Below are 22,463 nucleotides of genomic sequence, written 5' to 3'. Positions count from 1 at the left end.
TAAAGTCATTTTTTTTTAAAGTGTAACTAATATTTATATTAACTATTGCATGGAAGCTATTTTATAGTTTCTTCAAAAATAAAGAAATGGAATTTTAATTTGACCTCTCAGTTTGAGGTTCTTTTGTTCCAGAGCTATATGAAGATAGTGGTAGCACTCTGTTAGTGTCTGGAGAATAGTTTAAATCTAATAGCTAGATTTTAGAGTGTGTAACATAGAACAGGGTATCTGATCTAAAAGTCTAAGCCTCTAGGAAACAAGGATATATTTAAATGAACTCAAACCAAATAAAAAGTAGGCATTTAGTCTATGTGATTTAATAGTAATATTTTTTGTCAACATGAATACACAGCTTGATATTTAAAGTAAATATGGGTTTTGTTCACATGTTATTTCAGAAATTGAAAACGAGTTAAAGTTTAGCTCCAGATTTGAGTCCGTATAAAGTATATTATTCAGCAACACAGAGGTCTGATTAAAGTGCCTAGGGCTGTTCACAATACATGATAGTTTCTTGTTTTTAAAACCGTGCCATAAAATCTCAGCTTCTTAGATATGTCCCCCGCTAAATGATAAAAAAACTTTAAATGGCTTCCTTAGTTAATCTATACCATTTTGAGGACCTGGTCTCCTAGACATTAAAATAGCAGATTGACCTTCCAACTATGTAAATAACATAAAATTTAAAATAGAACTAAAATACACAAAATTGTATAAATATTAAATTAAAGCACCAAGAGTCAATATCCCTAACATCTCCTCCATGAGGCACAAGTTAATCACCATAAATCTACATGGAACTTTTGGCATTTAATTTTTCTGACCTTCCAAAGTGGCAGTTTCACTTGGTCCAACCTGAAATGACATGGAAATATGATCAGGTGAATGATTTCAACTAGCTGTTCAGAGTACATTTTTCCAGTTGGAAGAAAATCAACAGAGGATTGAACACAGCTTCTCAATGCAACATGAGCTTTTCAGTTTATGACAAAAAAAAAGGGGGGGTGGAAATAGAGGTTGAAAGAAACGATGGTTTGGGGGTCCGCTGAGGTGGGCAGAAGAGTGATCAGCTAAGTGATGAGAGGTGAGCTAGGACAGCTGGTCACTCTGACATGGGCAGTGATCCCAGAATACAGCTTGCAGAGGAGCGCATGCATGCTAAGTTGCTTCAGTCGTGTCCGACTCTTTGCGATCCCATGGACTGTAGCCTACCAGGCTCCTCTGTCCATGGGATTCTCCAGGCAAGAAACTGGAGTGGGTTGCCGTTTCCTACTCCAGGGGATCTTCCCAACCCAGGGATCGAACCTGTATCTCTTACATTTCCTGCATTGGCAAGCAGATTCTTTACCACTAGGACCACCTGGGAAGCCCCCCAGAAGGAAAGACAGATCTAAAAGCAGTGGTCAGGTAAATCACAGTTAGTGGCCCAGTGCTTTTCAAAACCTGGAAGACCACAGCAAGAGCAATGAAAGGTCTTCCTGAATCTACAAAATCAAAGCAAGATAATAACAGTTGAGGTTAGTAAAATTCCTACTTAACTTACACCTCACTTCTGTTATTACTTCAGTTCTTAAACCACGAAGGATAACTCTATTAAAAGATGTGTTGTGGGAATTAAATGAAATCATGGATAGAAAAGTCTTTGCACCTGATAGCTGCTAGAAAGTGTCAGTTCACTTGCCCTCCTTCCTGGCTTCTCAGGGTTTGATCACAGATCTTATTAATTAGGGCAAAGTCTTGAAATAGAGCCTAGAATGATTACTCAAATAGCTGCTAGCGAGTGTGTGTCAGAGGGCACCACGCCATCGCAAAGGTTGCTGCATTTTTCTTTACAATACCAGGACAATATTTGCGTTTGCTCTCCCTCCTTCCTCAACCTCAGTGACTTCTCAAGGCTGGAAGTGTGGCTTCCTTCAGGCACTGCTCTAAGCTGTTTTGATGAATGTCAACTCAGTATGGACTTTGAGTACCCAGATGCACTGGACACTTCTTGATGATTTCTGTTCCCTCCCTGCCCATGGCTTCTCTTTCCTCGTTCACTTCTACCCGCTTCCATCTACTCTGCCCTTTTTAATTGTCAATGCTCCATAGAGTGTGAAGCTCCACAGAGCGCTTCACTCACTTTCATGAGTTTCTCCAAGGCTTTCTCCAAACCCCTGACTTCCTCCACCACCTATACATCTGATCTAACCTCTGGTCTGTACATCCAACTGCCAAATGAGTAGATCCACTGGAGTGACCCCAAACATCTCAGATTAAACACAGCCCCATGCCCCTCAACCCTCTGTGTCGCCATGATCCTTTGATGATGGTTTATATTAGCATTTATCACACAATACTGCTGGGGGATTAAATATATATTATCATTATTTTATTGAAGACAGGGACTGTTGCTTATTCAACCTGAGAGTTGGATAACTGGCAATAATTCGGGTGAAGTACTGGCACACAGCCGCTGCTGCTGCTGCTAAGTCGCTTCACTGGTGTGTGACTCTGTGTGACCCCATAAATGGCAGCCCACCAGGCTCCCCCATCCCTGGGATCCTCCAGGCGAGAACACTGGAGTGGGTTGCCATTTCCTTCTCCAATGCATGAAAGTGAAAAGTGAAAGTGAAGTCGCTTAGTCGTGTCCATTCTTTGTGACCCCATGGACTGCAGCCCACCAGCCTCCTCCATCCATGGGATTTTCGAGGCAAGAGTACTGGAGTGGGGTGCCATTGCCTTCTCCGCTAGCACACAGCAGGCATCCACTAAATATGAGTGGGCAAGTACAAGTCTTGTGACACTGCTGACTTGAATCCGACACAGAACATCTCCACTCCTCCCTGGGTGTTTCCTTCTTTCCTTAATCTGTCTAGATTATGTTTTGTTGACTGGGTTGCTTTGTTTTCCACTTTCTGATTGTTGCTGGGTGACTTCCTTGAAACTCTCTGCTGCTTGCTATGCTTCGAGTACTCGGAGAGTTACATTTGTAGCTAAATGGTCACATTTTTTATCAGCCTCTGGAATGCAGCAAGGACTCAGAGACGTTCAACTGCAGCCACACGCATATTTGTGGACTGTAGCAGGCAGGGAAGGAATTTGGCAGGAGCCTCCTTATCTCTGAGCAGAGTCATCCCTCCTGTTTTATTTCACCAGCTACTTCCCCTGAAAGGACCACAGTTTCTCACTGTTCCACACTCCAGTTTGAATATTTACTCCATTGGTAATAGATGTATAAAATTAAATGGCCAGGTGGTCTTTATTATCCTCACCATAAAAGAGAGGGTTGAAGCTTTTTTTTTTTTTAACGTTTGTGGGAGGAGAAGGTCTTTTTGTTATTGTTTTCCTGTTAAACTTGAAAACAGATACTCTAAATGCAGGAAGAGGATGAAAATGTATGTACAATTCCCATGCTATGCCATTAGGTCAAAATTTGGCCTTTCTTTATTCCATGTCTGTGTCTGCCTAAAGGTAGAACAACCAAATAAAAATGAAAAAGTGAAAAATACAATATAAATATTGTAAACACTAGAAAAAAAGATAACCAGATACTCTATAACTTGGTTTTGTTTTGTTTTTGCTTTTTTTTTTTTTAAATGGAAAACTTCTACTAAAATCAGGATTGGGGAGAGAAATACAAATTATTACAGTTGCCTTTTACAACCTAGTTATAATAAACTTCCTTTGTCCAGAAATGTTGGGAACTGAGATAGTCTGAGTAATTGAGCATTCTAGTTAATCAGTCCAAAAATATTTCCTAAATGCTTTCTCAACACTGTCCTAGACATTGAGAAGTCAGAAGAATTTTACAGTACAACTGAGCGTAACGAGAAGTTTAAGACACATGCAATAATTTACAGTCAACCTAAGACCATAGTAGCAAATGAGATAAAACCTTAAATAGGCCCTTGAAACTGACAAGAATCCCCCCGTATCCCTCCAGTCAGCGTCTCCTGCTCTCCAGGGAGCGGGCCAGCCTTCTCCACTCTCCTTAGGCTCCTGGCTCAGTGCTGCCACGGCCGCAGTCACTAGGCTCACTTGTGCTCCTGGCACCTCCCCCACCCTCTGTGTGACCTTGACTCCTACCTCACAGGAGAGGAGAAAACACAGAAGCCCGCAGCAACTTCCTCATTCTCCTGAAGCCAAATGTGGTAACCCACCCTCTTCCCTTTCGCTCCAGTCTGATATAGTAAAAGACCCGCCCCTTCTCGGTGTAAGAGCAATCCTTCCACTGCGTGAAGAACCTCTCCTCTTCCTTCTTGCTCAGAATTCTTAGAGATGCCTATTCTTCCTTACATTTTTCTTCACCATTTCCTCACTCCCTCCATCAGCATTTCCCATCAGAATAAAATCAGAATGAGTTCTTAAACATTTTAAACAATAAAAAGTTTTAAATATCTAAAAATGACTTCTTTGGATGCTAATCAAAATTACAGTGAGCTATTGCCTCACAACGTCATAACGGTCATCATTAAAAAGTCTACAAATAACAGGTGCTGGAAAGGGTGTAGATAAAAAGAAGTACTCCTACAGTGTTGGTGGAATACACACTGGTGCAGCCAGTATGGAAAACAGTATGGAGGTTCCTTAAAAAACTAAAAGTAGAATTGCCATATGATCCTGAAATCCCCCTGCTGGGCATAGATCTGAAAAAAACTCTAATTTGAAAAGATACACGCAGCCCAACGTTCATTATATCACTGTGCACAATTTCACAAGGACATGGAAGCAACGTAAATGCCCATCGACAGAGGACAAAGGTTAGTTTGATACAGGCTAAACTCTGGAGGAGGAAATGACAACCCGCTCCAGTATTCTTGCCTGGAAAATCCCACGGACAGAGAAGCCTGGTGGCTACAGTCCATAGGGTCATAAAGAGACAGACACAACCGAGCTCACACACATGTCTTAAATCAAGGGGAAGGTAGGGCTAATTTTCTTTATGGAAGCCCCGCAAGGAAATCTGTTTCCCTGCCTTTTCCAGCTTCCAGAGTCTACCACCTGTATTCCTTGGGTCACGGTCCCCTCTCCATCTGCAAAGCCAGCAACACCGCAGCTTTCTCTGACTCTCTTCTGCCTCCTTCTTCACTTATTAAAAAAATTGAGATGTAATTCTATATCATTGAATTCACTATTTTAAAATAGAAAAGTCAGTGGTGGTTAGTATATTTACAAAGTTGTATAAGTATTACCCCTAATTCCAAAATTTCTCCATCACCCCAAAAACATGTCCTACTGCTCTTAGCAGAGACTCTTTATTTCTCCCTTCCGCAGCACTGAACACCACTAATTTACTCTGGACTAGTAGTAGCTAATCTATGGATTTGCCTGTTATGAATATTTCATATAAATGAAAGCATACAATATATGGCTTTTTTGATTCTGGCTTCTTTCACTTAGTTCATCCATGTGGTAGCGTGTATCAGTCTTTTACCATGAACGATAATATTAGCTGTAGCTTATTCACAGATGCCCTTTCCTAGTTGGAGGAAATTCCTTTCTGCCCCTAGTTTGTTTTGTATTTTTGTCATGAAAAATATTTTGGTTAAATGCTTTTGGGTTTTTCTTTTTTTTTTTTCTTTCTTTTTGCTTCTGTTGAAATGATCGTGGGAGGTTTTTTCCTTCTATGTATATTTCATTGATTCATTTTTATATACTGAAATAACTTTGGATTCCTAAAATAAATCCCCTTAGTCATGGTATATATTCCTTTTTATATATTGTTGACTTGGTTTACTAGTAGTATTTTATTGAATATTCATAAGAGATATTGGTCTGTAATTTTCTTACAATGTTCTTATTTGGCTTTGGTATCAAGGTAATATTGGCCTTATAGAATGAGGCCTTATAAATGACCTTTCTCTTTTATTTTTGGGAAGAGTTTGTAATGGATTGGTGCTGCTGCTGCTGCTGCTGCTGCTGCTGCTGCTGCTGCTGCTGCTAAGTCGCTTCAGTCATGTCCGACTCTGTGCGACCCCATAGACGGCAGCGCACCAGGCTCCCCCAACCCTAGGATTCTCCAGGCAAGAACACTGGAGTGGGTTGCCATTTCCTTCTCCAATGCATGAAAGTGAAAAGTGAGTGAAGTCACTGAGTCGTGTCCAACTCTCAGAGACCCCATGGACTGCAGCCCACCAGGCTTCTCCATCCATGGGACTTTCCAGGCAAGAGTACTGGAGTGGGTGCCATTGCCTCTCCAGGATTGGTGCTAATTATTGTTAAATACTTGGTAGAATTCACAGGTGAAGCTATCCGGTCCCGGGCTTTTCTCTGATGAAAGGTTTACTGATACAATCGCCTTGTTACAAATCATATATATTTTCTATTTCTGATTGAGTCAGTGTTGGTAATTTATGTCTTCACTTCACATAATGAAATATGTCCATTTTATCTAGATGATCTAATTTATAGCATTATTATTTATACTATTTCATTATAAGCCTTTTTATTTCTATAAGGTTGGTAATAATAATCCCTTTTTTCATTCCCCCTATTAGTAACTGAATCTTCTGTCTTTTTACCATATTTAATCTACCTAAAATTTTGTCAATTTTGTTGATCTCTTCAGAGAACCAATTTATGGTCTGTTTCATTTCCTGTATTATTTTTCTACTCTCTATTTTGATGATTTCACCTTTAATCTTTATTACTTCCACCCTTCTAATTGGTTTGGGTTTAATTTTCTCTTTTTATTTTGTTCTGTTATATCCTAAAGCAGAAGTTTAGGTTATTGATTTGAGATATTCCTTCTTTTCTAAATGTAGATACTTCAAGCTATAAATTTCCTTAGTGTAACAGGGATACAAAGGATTCACTACTTTTGTATCCCATAGTTTTGGTGTGCTGCGTTTTCACTTTCATTCATATCAAAGCATTTTCTAATTTCCCTTGTGGTTTCTTCTTGGTATCATTGGTTCTTTAGATGTGGGTTGTTTAATTCTCCCATATGTGTGAATTTTCAAAATTTCCTTTTGTTTTTTATTTCCTTCTATTGTGGTTGAAAGGACATATTTTATACGACTTCAATCCTTTTAAATTTATTGAGACTTAATGGCTTAACATATGGTTTATCCTGGTGAACATTTCATGAGTACTTGAGAAGAATGTACATTATGTTGTTTTTGCGTGGAGTGCTCTACAGATGTCTATTAGATCTAATTGGTTGATAGTGTTGTTCAAATCTATTTCCTTGCTCACCTTCCATCTACTCAACTATTCATTATGGCAAGTAGGACATTAAAGTCTTATTATCAAAGTGTTATTAAAGTATTAAATTAAAATATTTCTGTGCTGACTATTTCCCTGTTTAACTTTGTCAGCTTTTGCTTCATATATATTGAGTCTCTGTGAGGTACATGTATGTTTGCATTTATGATATCTTCCTGGAAGATTGACCTCTTATCACTATAAGATATCCATCTTTGTCTCTAGTATTACTTTTTGTCTTTGAGTCTGTTTTGTCTAGTTTTAGTCTCAGTTGATTACCGAGTTGCAGTTATCTCTTGTCCACCCTTTTATTTTCAACCTATTTAATATCTGGATCTAAAGGGAGTCTCTTTAGGCAGCATATTGTTGGTTTATGTCTTTTAAAAATTTATCTGCCAATCTCTCCCTTTAAATTAAATGAAAGTTTTAAATTAATTTACATAATGCAATTATTGCTAATATAGAATTTATTATCTATAGTGTCTAATACTCTATGCATAATAAAATCTTTCTCTTTTGCTATTTGTTTTCTATATGTCTTATGTCTTTGGCATTTCTCAGTTCCTCCATTACTGCCTTCTTTTGTGCCAAATAGATATTTGCTAGTGTAGGAGAAGGCAATGGCACCCCACTCCAGTACTCTTGCCTGGAAAATCCCATGGATGGAGGAGGCTGGTGGGCTTCAGTCCATGGGGTCTCGAAGAGTCGGACACGACTGAACGACTTCCCTTTCACTTTTCACTTTCATGCATTGGAGAAGAAAATGGCAACCCACTCCAGTGTTCTTGCCTGGAGAATCCCAGGGACGGTGGAGCCTGGTGGGCTGCCATCTATGGGGTCACACAGAGTTGGACATGACTGAAGTGATTTAGCAGCAGTGTAGTATTAAAATCTCCTTGTGGTATTTATCTCTTAGTATATATTTCTGAGTTTTCTTAGTGGTTTTTCTGGGGATTATCACTGATATCTTTTTGGTTTTGTTTGTTTTCTTTTTGTTATCTGTCTATGCTATGCTGCACAGCACGTGAGATCTTAGATCCCCAGCCAGGAACTGAACCCATGTCCCCTGAAGAGGAAGCACAGAGGTGTAACCACTGGACCACTAGGGAAGTCCCTACCATTAATATCTTAAGGTCAGCTAATTAACAACCTTAATTCCACCTATAACTTTAATTCCTCTTTGCCATGTAACATCATTTATTCACAGGTTCCAGAGGTTTGAATGTGGAAATTTTGAGAAGACCATTAGTCCATCTACCACTGAAAGTCAATATATCCAGAACTTTTCATTAAATGTATGCCCACAAACATATACACTAATAGACTCCACAAAATAAACAACTAGATGGCAAATTCCTGGGGTTCCTCCAGTGCTTCCCAATCAAGTGGCGAGCTGAATCACCTATGTTGTGTAAACTAGACCTTCCCCTTGCTCCCTCTTCAAATCCCATTTATCACTGGATCCTAGAGATTCCCCATCCCCCAATTTTCTGTATTTCTGCATTTCTACTTTCATCACCATAATCTAAACCACTTTTATTAAACTTTATTTTATTATTATGTTTCAAGAAGACCTTTTAGACACTTTTTCTAATGTTTTCCTATTATTCCACCCATGAAGTGTAAATACCACAAATAAACTGGACAGCTGTGATTTATATACAAAAAGAGTAATTACAAAGCTTACTCTTTATATTCAGTAGAGGATTAAGAATGGCTAAGAAAAATGCCCAAGTTAAAAGGTCAGAAGGGCTATCATCCAAAAATCAACAAACCCAAAAGTTTGCAAACAATAAATGCTGTAGAGAGTGTGGAGAAAAGGGAATTCTCCCACATAATTGATGGGAATGTAAACTGGTGCAGCCACAATGGAGAACAGTATGGATGTTCCTTAAAAAACTACAAATAGAACTACCAAGTGACCTGCCAATCCCACTCATGGACATATACCCAGAGAAAACCATAATTCAAAGAGACACATGTATCCCAATGTTCATAGCAGCATTATTTTCAATAGTTAGGCCATGAAAGCATTGTAAGTGTCCATCAACAGATGAATGAATAAAACGGATGTGAGATTACACATACACAAACATACACACACACACACACACACACACACACACACACACATATATATATAGGGGAATATTACTCAGTCATAAAAAGGAATGAAATAATGTCATTTGAAGCAACATGAATGGACCTAGAGATTATCATACTAAGTAAAGTCAGTCAGACAAATATCCTATGATATCACTTACATGTGGAATCTAGAAAAATGAGACAAATGAGCTTATTTACAAAACAGAAATAGACTCACAAACATAGAAAATGAACTTATGGATAATCTCTTATTGTGCCTAATTTATAAACTAATCTTTATCGTAGGTATGTATGTATAGGAAAAACCTTAGCATATATAGGGCTCAGTACAATCTTAGATTTCAGGCATCCACTGGGGGTCTTGGAATGTAGTCCCCATCAATGGGGGTGGTCTACTGTACCTCCTTCTTGCCTCCCCGATCTGTTCTCTCCTCACAGTATAGAAAGATTTTCCAAAACATAAACCTTGATCACCCCACCTCCTTCAATGCCTTCAACAGCCCTCAGAATAAAGCCAAGATGCCTAACACTGCCTATAAATCATTCATGACCTGGTCTTAATTCACATCAATCTCATCTAACAGCTTCCAAACTTGTCTGCACTTCAGCAACACTAACCTTCATTTCAGTGAACCACCCTCTAGCCACAGGGCCTTTGCACATGCTGTGCTGCCTGAAAGCCCCTTCTCTGCTTTTTTCACTTATTTAAAGGCTATTTTTTCAGACTTTTGTTCAATCATCTCTTCCTCAAGACACCCCTTTCTGTTATCCCCAATTTCATCAAATCTGCCTTTAATAAACTGTGATATCACCATACCCTCCCTTAAGAAGCACTCATCAATGGGTAGTTTTATACTTACTTGTAATATAAGTTCTATAGTCTCTACGATTTATGTCTGTTTTTTTGCCAATATCTAGCATAAATCTGGCCCACAGTAAATGCTCCATGAACATATTAAATGAATGCATAAATGATGAATTGATTATTTTCATGAACTCAGTAATTCAAAGAAGTAAAAAAAAAAAAAAAATCAAGGAAAGCCATACCATAATAGTCAACAAAGGCTTGATGAGGCAAAAGTGAAACTATTATAACAAGTATAAACTATAAAAACAAGCATTATGACTCTAGGCCTTTAGTCTTCATTTAAATTGTATTCCAGAAGTCTTCAAGTCCAATTAAACAACTGCGTTTGGTTGTTGAGTTGCCATATTGTCACCTTAGAATGCTATCATGTGCAGTAAATGCTGCAAGAGTTCCAAATATAATAACTCCTTGATCCTGCATATTGTATCCTGGAGACCTGCAGTGCCTTGGGGACATCATTCGCAAACCACTATCATCACAGCACGACTCAGCAGTCACGGACAACGCCAGCTTTTTTCCAGGGATCTGTGAAGAATGCTGCAGCAGTATTTTGCTTCACAGTCTTCTGCTGTGTCTGGGCTGACGACTGTGCCCTGGAGTACGAGCTCAAGCAGAAGTAGCTCTCACATGCCTTAGGCGGTGAAGACAGCCACTGACCTCCACCCACAGAAAATGACCTTCGTGCCATTTAATGCTGCCCACTCTGAGGACAGCACTAATGAAAAGCATGACAGGTTTTAGTTAGAAATTGGGAACAATCCTGCCTCTGTCATTAACCAGTTGCATGACCTTGGAAAATGCATTTGACCTCTTTAGACCTCTGTAGAATGTTAAACCAGATAAACAGTTGAAACATTTTCACTACTGAGCTCTTCTGCTCATAATTTTTAACCATGAACTTTGTGTTCCAAAATATTGTGTCTAGAAAAATCACTTAGTGAACAATAATTAAATGTTTCACTTTCTGTTTGTTTGTTTTAATTGTGACAAACCTCTAAGGGGAATTAGAAATGGTGGTGACACAAAAACTGGTGAAACGGTGAAAGGCACAGGGTAAGGTAGGTAATTGGGCCAGAAGGACATGTCAGTTTCACCAGGTAATTAAGCAACAATCTGATGCCCTGTTTTTATGGAAGAAAGACCTATAAAACTGTGCACATTGTGGGGAGGGAAAGCCCAGCAATAGTATGATTGCATTTTGCAATATCGAAAATAGCTCATGACATCCATTAACTACTTTTGTAATTATTTAAAGATCAAAGGCTAGATACACCTCACTGCACAAGGTGATCCCCCAGGAAAAGCGTGCTCCAAAATGAAATTTTGTTAAATGAGTTTTTGGATCACTGACTTTTGTAATCAACTTAGGGAAAACTTTTTTAGAGGGGGGCAATTTATCCCTTGTGCATATAAAACTACATATAAGATGTCAAAGTATTTTAAATTATACAATTCAAGGGGAAATATGTCTTTCTTGCAAATATTCACTTTGTAAATATTTTCTATGAGTGGTGTAAGGGCTTCTCAAGTGGCATAGTTGTTTCTGTTTGTTCCTCATGCTCTTGTATGTGAGTTGGACTTTCAGAACTAAGTAAAAATACTTTCTCTTTCATTATTTAACTTGACAAAAATTGTGTGATACAATTTTAATGATGTCAAGTGCTGAAAAGAAAAATGTCAACAATCTTGGCATGAATATCCAGCAACTAAATTAAAAGTTATATTTTCATATCAAGCAAAAGTCTGAGCTTAATTTTAAACAGCACAGGAAAATACAGCCCAAGCAAGAATACTGGAGTGGGTTGCCATTTCCATCTCCACATTATTTTATAATAACATTAAATGGAGCATGATCTATAAAAGTAGTGAATCACTACACTGTATACCTGAAACTAATATAATATTACAAATCAACTATATTTCAATAAGAAACTTAAATATCAGAAAACATTAATTTAATGGGGGGAAGGGATAGTTAGGGAGTTTGGGATGAACATGTACAAACTGCTATATTGAAAATGAATAACCAGTAAGGACCTAATATATATAGCACATGAAATTCTGCTCAATGCTAGGTGGCAGCCTGGATGAGAGGGGAGTCTGGGAGAGAACAGACATATATACATGTATATGGATGAGTCCCTTCACTGTTCACTGGAAGTCATCACAACATTGTCTGTTAATCAGCTATACCCCAATACAAAATAAAAAGTTTTAAAAAAAGCTTACTAAATAATTAAGAAATAATTTTTCAATAGCTTTTTTTTGCTAGAAAAATAACACTTTTGAGTGATTTAAAAATATTCAGTTACATTTATATTATCATTATGTACATATAATATACATTATTATATATACACACACACACACACACACACATATGTATGGGCTTCCTGGGTGGCATAGTGGTGAAAAATTTACTTGCCAATGCAGGAGATGCAGGAGATGTGGGTTCAGTCCCTGGGTTGAGAAGATCCCCTGGAGAAGGGAATGACTACCCGCTCCAGTATTCTGGCCTGGAGAATCCCAGGGACGGAGGAGCCTAGCAGGCTACAGCCCATCAAAGAGTCAGACACAGTGAGCCACTGAGCATGCACATGCACACACACACGTACACACACACACATATACACATACATGTACACACAGACACACACATATATACACACACATTTATGTATACATTATGTATACATATTTAGGATCTGTCCCCTCTATGGAATTTAGTTTGTTTAAACTTCTTTGCACTCAACAACCATTTATCTTTTTAAAATGATTTTCTTAGTTTATCTAATTTTTTTCTCTTTAAAGATGAAAGTGATTTTTGTCACAACTTTCTACATCCTATCTGAGGCAAAATGCCATTTATTTTAATTTTGCCAGGGAAAAGGGAAAAAAATAAATGGTATCCAGGGATTGGCTGGATGGCATCACTGACTCGATGGACGTGAGTCTGAGTGAACTCCAGGAGTTGGTGATGGACAGGGAGGCCTGGCATGCTGCGATTCATGGGGTTGCAAAGAGTCGGACACGACTGAGCGACTGAACTGAACTGAACTGATCCAGGGATTTTATGTTCAATCTAATCCTTTAGCGCATTGGTGGTTCAGTGGTAGAATTCTCGCCTCCCATGCAGGAGACCCAAGTTCAATTCCTGGCCAATGCATAGTGTCCAAACTTTTGGACTTCCCTGGTGGCTCAGATGGTAAAGCGTTTGCCCGCAATGTGGGAGACCTGGGTTCGATTTCTGGGTCGGGAAGATCCCCTGGAGAAGGAAACTGCAATCCACTCCAGCACTCTTGCCTGGAAAATCCCATGGACAGAGGAGCCTGATAGGCTACAGTCCATGGGGTCGCAAAGAGTAGGACACGACTGAGCGACTTCACTTAAGCCTTTAAGTCAGGAGGGGCATGCCAGCATCTGAGGTGAGGATTACTTCTCCAGCCTAGTAACACACTAGGAAGGTTACTCTGAAAGGGGTCTTAGGACATGGAAGTATCCAAAATGAAATATTTATAAATGGGTTACAGAGGGAGGGGAATCCCATGGATGGAGGAGCCTGGTAGGCTGCAGTCCATAGGGTCACTAAGAGTCGGGCACGACTGAGCGACTTCACTTTCACTTTTCACTTTCATGCATTGGAGAAGGAAATGGCAACCCACTCCGGTGTTCTTGCCTGGAGAATCTCAGGGATGGGGGAGCCTGGTGGGCTGCTGTCTATGGGGTCGCACAGAGTCGGACATGACTGGTGACTTAGCAGTAGCAGTAGCATAGCTGATTCCCAGATGGCGCTAGTGATAAAGAATCTGTCTGCCAATGCAGGAGATAGGAGATGCAGGTTCAATCCAAGGGTCAGGAAGATTCCCTGGAGAAGAAAATGGCAACCCACATGAATACTCTTGCCTGGGAAATCCCATGGACAGAGGATCCTGGAAAGCTACAGTTCAAAGGGTCACAAAGAGTCAGATACAACTGAAGCAATTTAGCATGCACGCATAGATGATTCACCTTGTTGTACAGCAGAAACTAATACAACTTTGTAAAGCAATTATGAAAAGTGAAAGTGAAAGTCACTCAGTCATGTCCGACTCTTTGTGACCAGGCCAGAATGCTGGAGTGGGTAGCCTTTCCCTTCTCCAGAGGATCTTTCCGAGCCAGGAATTGAACCAGGGTCTCCTGCATTGCAGGCAGATTATACCCCAATAAAAATATTAAATGAAATAATACATGAAAAAAAATGGGTTACAACACTGGGAACCACAGTGATGCTCAGACTGTGGGGCAAAAGCTCTTCAAATTCTTCTTACATAAAGTCACTTGATCCTCAGCTGATAACTAACATTTCCCATGGTTTCCTCTTAGGGCAACATGAAGCCTTCTGAGAGCCTTTTCTCTTTGGTCTAGTAAGAGATGTTGGTCAAAAGAATGTAAAATGTCAGAGTAGATTAAAGATCTCAAAAGGGGTTTCTAATGTCCCTGCTGGGTGGCCCTGTGTGGAGCACAGGTTATAAAGGCCCAGAGTTAGGCAGAGGAGACTTGGGAAGCGGTGTGATCATTTCCCTGAACTGATACGTTCTTGTACTCCAAATAAAGTGATGAGTTAGCTGAAAACTGAGTTTAAAAAACTCTGAATAGGAAAAAAAAATACATAATCATTTTGCTATATAAATAAGATTTAATTTATTTATAACCTCATTCACACTAAAGCTTTAAAAATTTTGTTGGGAACCGCTGTTCATTTCTCAAAGCTTCCCTTCAAGACCAGTGGCATAAGTAAAGTTCTATAAGCTCCTATCCCCAGTACTTTGGGAAACGGAGGCCGAATGAAACTCCAATTTTGTTTAGGGTCCAAAATACAAAAAGTCCTTCTCAGTTCAGTCCCTCAGTCCTGTCTAACTCTTATGATCCCATGGACTGCAGCACACCAGGCTTCCTTGTCCATCACCAACTCCCAGAGCTTGCTCAAACTCATGTCCATTGAGTTGGTGATGCCATCCAACCATCTCGTCCTCTGTCGTCCCCTTCTCCTCCTGCCTTCAATCTTTCCCAGCATCAGGGTCTTTTCAAATGAATCAGTTCTTTGTTCACATCAGGTGGCCAAAGTATTGGAGCTTCAGCTTCAGCATCAGTCCTTCCAATGAATATTCAGGACTAACTTCCTTTAGGATTGACTGGCTTGATCTCCTTGCTGTCCAAGGGACTCTCAAGAGTCTTCTCTAACACCACAGTTCAAAATCATCAGTTCTTCAGCACTCAGCTCTCTTTATGGTCCAACTCTCACATCCACACTTGACTACTGGAAAAACCATAGCTTTGACTAGACGGACCTTTGTTGGTAAGTTAATGTCTCTGCTTTTAAATATGCTGTCTATGTTTGTCATAGCTTTCCTTTCAAGGAGCCAGCGTCTTTTAATTTCATGGCTGCAGTCACCATCTGCAGTAATTTTGGAGCCTAAGAAAATAAAGTCTTTCCATTGTTTCCCCATCTATTTGCCATGAAGTGATGGGACAGGATGCCATGATCTTTGTTTTAAATCAGGTTTTTCACCCTCCTTTTTCACTTTCATCAAGAGGCTCTTTAGTTCCTCTTCGCTCTTTGCCATAAGAGTGGTGTCATCAGCATATCTGAGGTTATTGATATTTCTCCCGGCAATCTTGATTACAGCTTGTGCTTCATCCAGCCCAGCATTTCACATGATGTACTCTGCATATAAGTTAAATAAGCAGGGTGACAATATACAGCCTTGATGTACTCCTTTCACAATTTGGAAACAGTCCACTGTTCCATGTCTGGTTCTAACTGTTTCTTGACCTGCATACAGATTTCTCAGGAGGCAGCTAAGGTGGTCTGGTATTCCCATCTCTTGAAGAAGTGTCCACAGTTTGTTGTGATCCACACAGTCAAAGGCTTTAGCATAGTCAATGAAGCAGAAGTAGATGTTTTTCTGGAATTCTCTTGCCTTTTTATGATCCAATGGATGTTGGCAACTTGATCCCTGTTTCCTCTGCCTTTTCTAAATCCAGTTTGAATATCTGGAAGTTCTTGGTTCACACACTGTTGAAGCCTGGCTTAAAGAATTTTGAGCATTACTTTGCTAGTATGTGAGATGAGCGCAATTGTGAGGTAGTTTGAACATTCTTTGGCATTGCCTTTCTTTGGGATTGGAATGAAAAACTGACCTTTTCCAGTCCTTTGGCCACTGCTGAGTTTTCCAAATTTGCTGGCATATTGAGTGCAGCACTTTCACAGCATCATCTTTTGGGATTTGAAATAGCTCAGCTGGAATTCCATCACCTCCACTAGCTTTATTTGTAGTGATGCTTTCTAAGGCCCACTTGACTTTGCACTCCAGGATGTGTGGCTCTGAGTGATCACACCATCGTGGTTATCTGCGTCATTGAGATCTCTGTATAGTTCTCTGTATTCTTGCCACCTCTTCTTAATATCTTCTGCTTCTGTTAAGTCCATACCATTTCTGTCCTTTATTGTGCCCATCTTTGCATGAAATTCCTGTGAGATCTCTAGTCTTTCTTATTTTATTGTTTTCCTCTATTTCTTTGCATTGATCACTGAGAAAGGCTTTCTTATGTCTCCTTGCTATTCTTTGGAACTCTACATTCAGATGGATAAATCTTTCCTTTTCTCCTTTGCCTTTCATTTCTCTTTCCTCAGCTATTTGCAAGGCCTCCTCAGACAACCATTTTGCTTTTTTGCATTTCTTCTTCTTGGGAATGATTTTGATCACTGCCTATGGGCTTCCCTGATAGCTCAGTTAGTAAAGAATCCACCTGCAGTGCAGGAGAAAGTGAAAAGTTGCTCGGTTGCATCCAACTCTTTGCGACCCCATGGAATTCTCCAGGCCAGAATACTGGAGTGGGTAGCCTTTCCCTTCTCCAGGGGATCTTCCCAACCCAGGTCTCCCACATTGCAAGCGGATTCTTTACCAGCTGAGCCACAAGGGAAGCCCAAGAATACTGAAGTGGGTAGCCTACCCCTTCTTCAGTGGATCTTCCTGACCCAGGGATCAAACTGGGGTCTCCTGCATTGCAGGCGGATTCTTTACCAACTGATCTACCAGTGAAGGATCCACTCCAGTATTCTGGTCTGGAGAATTCCATGAACTGGATAGTCCATGGGGTCACAAAGACTCGGACACGACTGATCAACTTTCACTGTCACTTTCTTTCACTTTCCTGTACAATGTTATGCACCTCAGTCTATAGTTCTTCAGGTACTCTGTCTATCAGATCTAATCCCTTGAATCTATTTGTCACTTCCACTGTATAATCGTAAGAGATTTGATTTAGGTCATACCTGAATGTCTAGTGGATTTCCCTACTTTCTTCAGTTTAAGTTTGAATTTTGCAATAAGGAGCTCATGGTCTGAGCTACAGATCATGTTTTTGCTAACTGTAAAGAGCTTTTCCATCTTTGGCTGCAAAAAATATAATCAATCTGTTTTGGTATTGACCATCTGGTTATGCCCATGTGTAGAGTCATCTCTTGTGTTGCTGGAAGAGGGTATTTGCTATGACCAGTTCCTTCTCTTGGCAAAACTCTGTTAGCCTTTGCCCTGCTTCATTTTTGTACTCCAAGGCCAAACTTGCCTGTTACTACAGGTATCACAATTAGGTGTTATTGTTTGCTTTGGCTCATCCTCTTCATTCTTTCTGGAGGTATTTCTCCATAGCGACTTCCCTGGTGGCTCAGATGGTAAAGCGTCTGTCTACAATGTGGGAGACCCGGTTTCAATCCCTGGGTTGGGAAGAGCCCCTGGAGAAGGAAATGGCAATCTGCTCCAGTACTATTGCTTGGAAAATCCCGTGGACAGAGGAGCCTAGCAGGCTACAGTCCATGGGGTTGCAAAGAGTCGGACACGACTGAGCAACTTCACTTCACATCTCCATAGCATATTGGGCACTTACCAACCTGGGGAGTTCGTCTTTCAGTGTTCTATCTTTTTGCCTTTTCATACAGCTCATGGGGTTCTCAAGGGAAGAATGCTGAAGTGGTTTATCATTCCCTTCTCCAGTGGACTACGTTTTGTCAGAACCCTCCACCATGACTCATATCTTGGGTGGCCCTACACGGCATGGCTTATGGTTTCATTGAATTAGACAAGGCTGTGATCCAAGTGATCAGTTTGGTTAGTTTTCTATAATTGTGGTTTCCATTCTATTCTCCCTCTGATGAATAAGGATAAGAGGCCTGTGAAAGCTTCCTCATGGGAGGGACTGGCAGTGAGGGAAAGTGGGTCTTTGATGGGTGGGGTCATGCTCAGTAAATCTTTAATCTCATTTTCTGTTGATGGGTGGGGCTGTGTCCTCACCCACAGTTTTGGCCTGAGGCCAAACTATGGTAGGGCTAATGGCAGTAACAGGGACCTCCTTCGAAAGGGCTTATGCCAGGATGGTTGTATTCAGTGCCTCTGACCCCACTGCAGGCCACTGCCAACCCACAACTCTGCTGGAGACTCTTGGACACTCACAGGCAAGTCTGGCTCAGCCTCTTGTGGGATCACTGTTCCTTTCTCTTGGGTCCTGGTACACACAAACTTTTGCTTGTGCCCTCCAAGAGTGTTTCCCCAGTGCTGTGGAAGTTCTGTAGTCAAATCCCATAGGCCTTCAAACTCAAATCCCCTGGTGGTTCTCAGTACTTTTGCCAGATCTCCGGTTGCGGAATCATTGTGGACTGTAGACCTTTTGCAACAGTGGAAGAATTCCTTGGTGTAACTGTTCTCCAGTTTGTGGGTTGTCTACTCGACCACTCTATGGTGGGTAACAGTGTGTGACCCAGGTCTGCTGCAGCCAGAGCCCCTGTCCCCGTGGCAGGCCACTGCTGTCCCATGCCTCTGTAGGAGACACTCAAACACTCAAAGGCAGGTCTGGTTCAGTCTCTTGTGGGGCCTGGTGAGCACAAGGTTTGTTTGAGCCCTGTGAGCATTTCTGGACAGTGTGGAGTTTGAGTCTAAATGTGATTTTGCCCCTTGTACTGTCTTATTGGGGCTTCTCCTTTGCCGCTGGACATGGGGTATCTATCTTTGGTGGAATCCAATGTTCTCCTGTCGACGGTTGTACAGTGGTTAGTTGTAATTTTGGAGAAGAAGAGTGCACATCCTTCCACTCCGCCATCTTGAGTCGATTACAAAAGTCCTTCTGAACTTAACCAAAGTGCTCAAGGCTTTCTCCATCGTGAAGAGAAGCCAAAAGCTTGTTATACTGTATCTAGCATTACATGGTTGGACCTGATATTAAGGAACTCTCCTGGCATCTGGTCCCCTGGCAGTCAGAATGATGTATTTGTGTGACAGTTGGCCATGGTGAAGGTCACTGTGGCTCTTATACCTCAGTTTTGGAGAATTTGTAAACTAGGGAGCACACTGTCTAGCTTTCATGAGGTCAACAATTAAAGCAAAACCCATCAGGGTCTTTGGGAAGCTGCCATGCACAGCCCAACACCTCTGTTTCTATATGCCCAGTGAATTAATAATCTTAAGGTTTGAAGAATAATCTTAGTAGTAGTTTAGTGGCTAAGTCATGTCCGACTCTTGCAACTCCATGTACTGTAGCCTGCCAGGCTCCTCTGTCCAAGGGCTTCTCCAGGCAAGAATACTGGAGAGGGTTGCCATTTTCTTCTTCAGGGGATCTTCCTGACCCAGGGATTGAACCTGGGTCTCCTGCATTGCAGGCAGATTCTTTATCCACTGAGCTATGACGGTAGCCCTAAAGAATAACCTTGAGGCTTAATGATTATATCTAGACACATATGGCTATTGTTAATTGCCAACGGAATTAACTGAAAGTAAATAAATGCCTATCAAGCATTTGGGAGAAACAGATTGTCAAAGAAAGAGCAAACTTAGAAAACCTTAAACTGTTTAATCTGCAGAGCAATCCTTGGGCACTCAAACCCATGCCAAGAAAAGGTGGGATACCAAAGTTTATTGTTGTTGTTGTTCACTCACTAAGTCATGTCTGACTCTTGTGATACCATGGAATTCAGCCCACAGGCTTCCCTGTCCTACACTAGTTCTCAAAGTTGGCCAAAGTTCATGTCCTTTGAGTCGATGATGCCATCCAACCATCTCATCCTCTGTTGCCACTTGTCCTCCTGTCCTCTATCTTTCCCAGCATCAGAGTCTTTTCCGGTGAGTCAGTTCTTCGCATCAGGTGGCCAAAGTATTGGAGCTTCAGCATCAGTTCTTCCAATGAATATTCAGGGCTGATTTCCTAAGGAAATCAACTGGTTTGATCTCCTTGCTGTTCAAGAGACTCTCAAGAGTCTTCTCCAGCACCACAACTCAAAAGCATCAATTCCTTCCTGCTCAGCCTTCTTAATGGTCCAACACTCACATCCATACATGACTAGTGGAAAGACTATAGCTTTGAATATACAGCCCTTTGTCAGCAAAGTGATGTCTTTGCTTTTATACTAAAGTTTAGTGGCTTTCAAATGGTACGAGCTTTTCAATGCCCACATAATATTGGCCCTGGAAGACGTAGCACAAGGAAGACCTTTTCAGAGGGCAGAGTCAGGGAGTATGTAGAGAAAGCGGGCATGGGAGAGCCTTCTGGATATGAGACTTTGCCATCAAGGCTGCCAGATGAGTCAGTCAAAGAACTTAGGTGCTAGAGAATAAGCCTTGTCTACCAGTAGCAATATATCAGGTATTTGGGAAGCAGGTAGCTTGGCTACATCCAGACTTGATGGAGAGGACTGAATAGCTCTGGGAGTCTTGCACTTTGAGCTGGACAATGTAAATGGAAGAGATGAATGGAATTTGAGAGGTTTCTCCCAGAAGGTGAATCTCTTGTGTGTGTGAAGAAAAGACGGGACACGGGTGTTTGGGTGGCCCATGGAGGGCATTGTGGCTGAGATGCTAATGTGTTCAATTTCTACTGTTGCTGTGACAAAGTACAAGTTTAGTGGCTAAAGACAAGGAGATTATGATCCTACAGTCAGGTCAGAAGTCCAACATTCTTGCCACTGCACTAAGGTTAAGGTGTTGCTTTTGAAGGCTCTGGGGGAAAATCTGTTCCCTTGCTTTTTCCAGTTTCTAGGGGCCACCTGCATTCCCTAGCTCATGGTATCCTTCTTCTTCAAAGCCTGTATGGAATCTCTGACCTGCCTTCTGACCACAGCCAGGAAAAGTTCTCTGCCTCTTTAAAAAAAAAATTTTTTTTACCTACTTATTTATTTTTTGACAGTGCAGGGTCTTCACTGCTGCAGGGCTTCTCTCTAGCTGTGGCGAGCAGGGCTACCCTCTAGGTGCTGTGCACGGGCATCTCATTGCGATGGCTTCTCTCATTGCAGAGCGTGGGCTCTAGGGCAGTCGGGCTTCAGTAGCTGTGGCATGTGGCTCAGTAGCTACGGCTCCCACACTCTAGAGCACAGGCTCAGTAGTTACGGCTCACAGGCTTAGCTCCATGGCATGCGGGATCGTCTTGGATCAGGGATGTGTCTCCTGCATTGGCAGGCAGACTCTTTATCATTGGGCCGTCAGGGAAGCCCAAGTTCTCCACTTTTAAGAGTCTATGTGATTATATTGGGCCCACTTGGATGATCCAGGAGAATCTCTGCATCTTAAGGTTCCTACTGAAAGGTCATTTCTCCATAAACAGTAACGTATGCACAGAAACACCCTGAGAACTAGGATATGGGTATCTTTGGGGGATAATTATTCTGTCTACCACAGGCATATATCTCAATATCTATTTTCCACTTCTTCAGAAGTAAGACCTCCATGTTATTTACCAAAAGCAGGGACTATCACTGCCCAGAGCAGAGATCATGTTGCCCAGTTTCCTCTGATATGTTTGACATGACTGAATTCTACCATGTGATGGAAGTGGAAGTGATATGCGCAACTTCTGGAAGCTGCCTTAAAGAGAGAGGGCATATCTTTCCCTTTCTTTTTATCCTTTCTGCTGGCCAAAACGCACACGTGAAGAATGACGCTGGATCAGGCGTTGTGGAATACGACAGAGGAGGTGCATAATGAGGATGAGAGAGTCACGGGAGACAGCGTCCCAGTGGATTGTGAGCTACCCCACTGACCCTATGTCATTAATGCAAGTGGCAGGGCGGGGGGAGGAATTAACATCTATCTTCTTAGCTTCTCTTATCAGGGGGTTTGGATGCTCAATCAAACCTGCTCCTATCAAATACACAGGATGCAAAGACGCTGCCAATCCAAAGTATAGGAGACGAGATAAATGAAACGGAAATGAGAAAAAGGGATTTGAAATTTCTCCAGTCTTTGGCCAGCTGAAGAAAAAGGCACGAGTATGACAAAAACGA

At 41.2% G+C, this 22,463-nt stretch overlaps 1 long non-coding RNA gene and 1 other non-coding gene across 3 annotated transcripts in view; one reads left to right on the top strand and one right to left on the bottom strand.

Annotated features, from left to right (window-relative positions):
- The window catches only part of LOC121820141 (uncharacterized), a 28,212-nt gene extending 24,072 nt beyond the window's left edge, over window positions 1-4,140 (bottom strand). For both annotated transcript variants that reach the window (XR_006060563.2, XR_009601502.1), the window contains exon 1: window positions 4,069-4,140. This is a non-coding gene — a long non-coding RNA (uncharacterized LOC121820141). The remainder of the gene's footprint in view (window positions 1-4,068) is intronic.
- A 9,117-nt stretch (window positions 4,141-13,257) lies between these two features.
- Window positions 13,258-13,328, top strand: TRNAG-CCC (transfer RNA glycine (anticodon CCC)). The gene has a single exon. It is a non-coding gene; the product is annotated as a tRNA-Gly (tRNA).
- The last annotated feature ends 9,135 nt before the right edge of the window (window positions 13,329-22,463 follow it).

This window comes from Ovis aries, chromosome 8 (genome assembly GCF_016772045.2).
Source record: "Ovis aries strain OAR_USU_Benz2616 breed Rambouillet chromosome 8, ARS-UI_Ramb_v3.0, whole genome shotgun sequence".
In the NCBI taxonomy this organism is placed as follows: Eukaryota; Metazoa; Chordata; class Mammalia; order Artiodactyla; family Bovidae; genus Ovis; species Ovis aries.
Note: the sequence above shows the minus strand (reverse complement) of the source record. Positions and strands in the feature narration are given on the sequence as shown.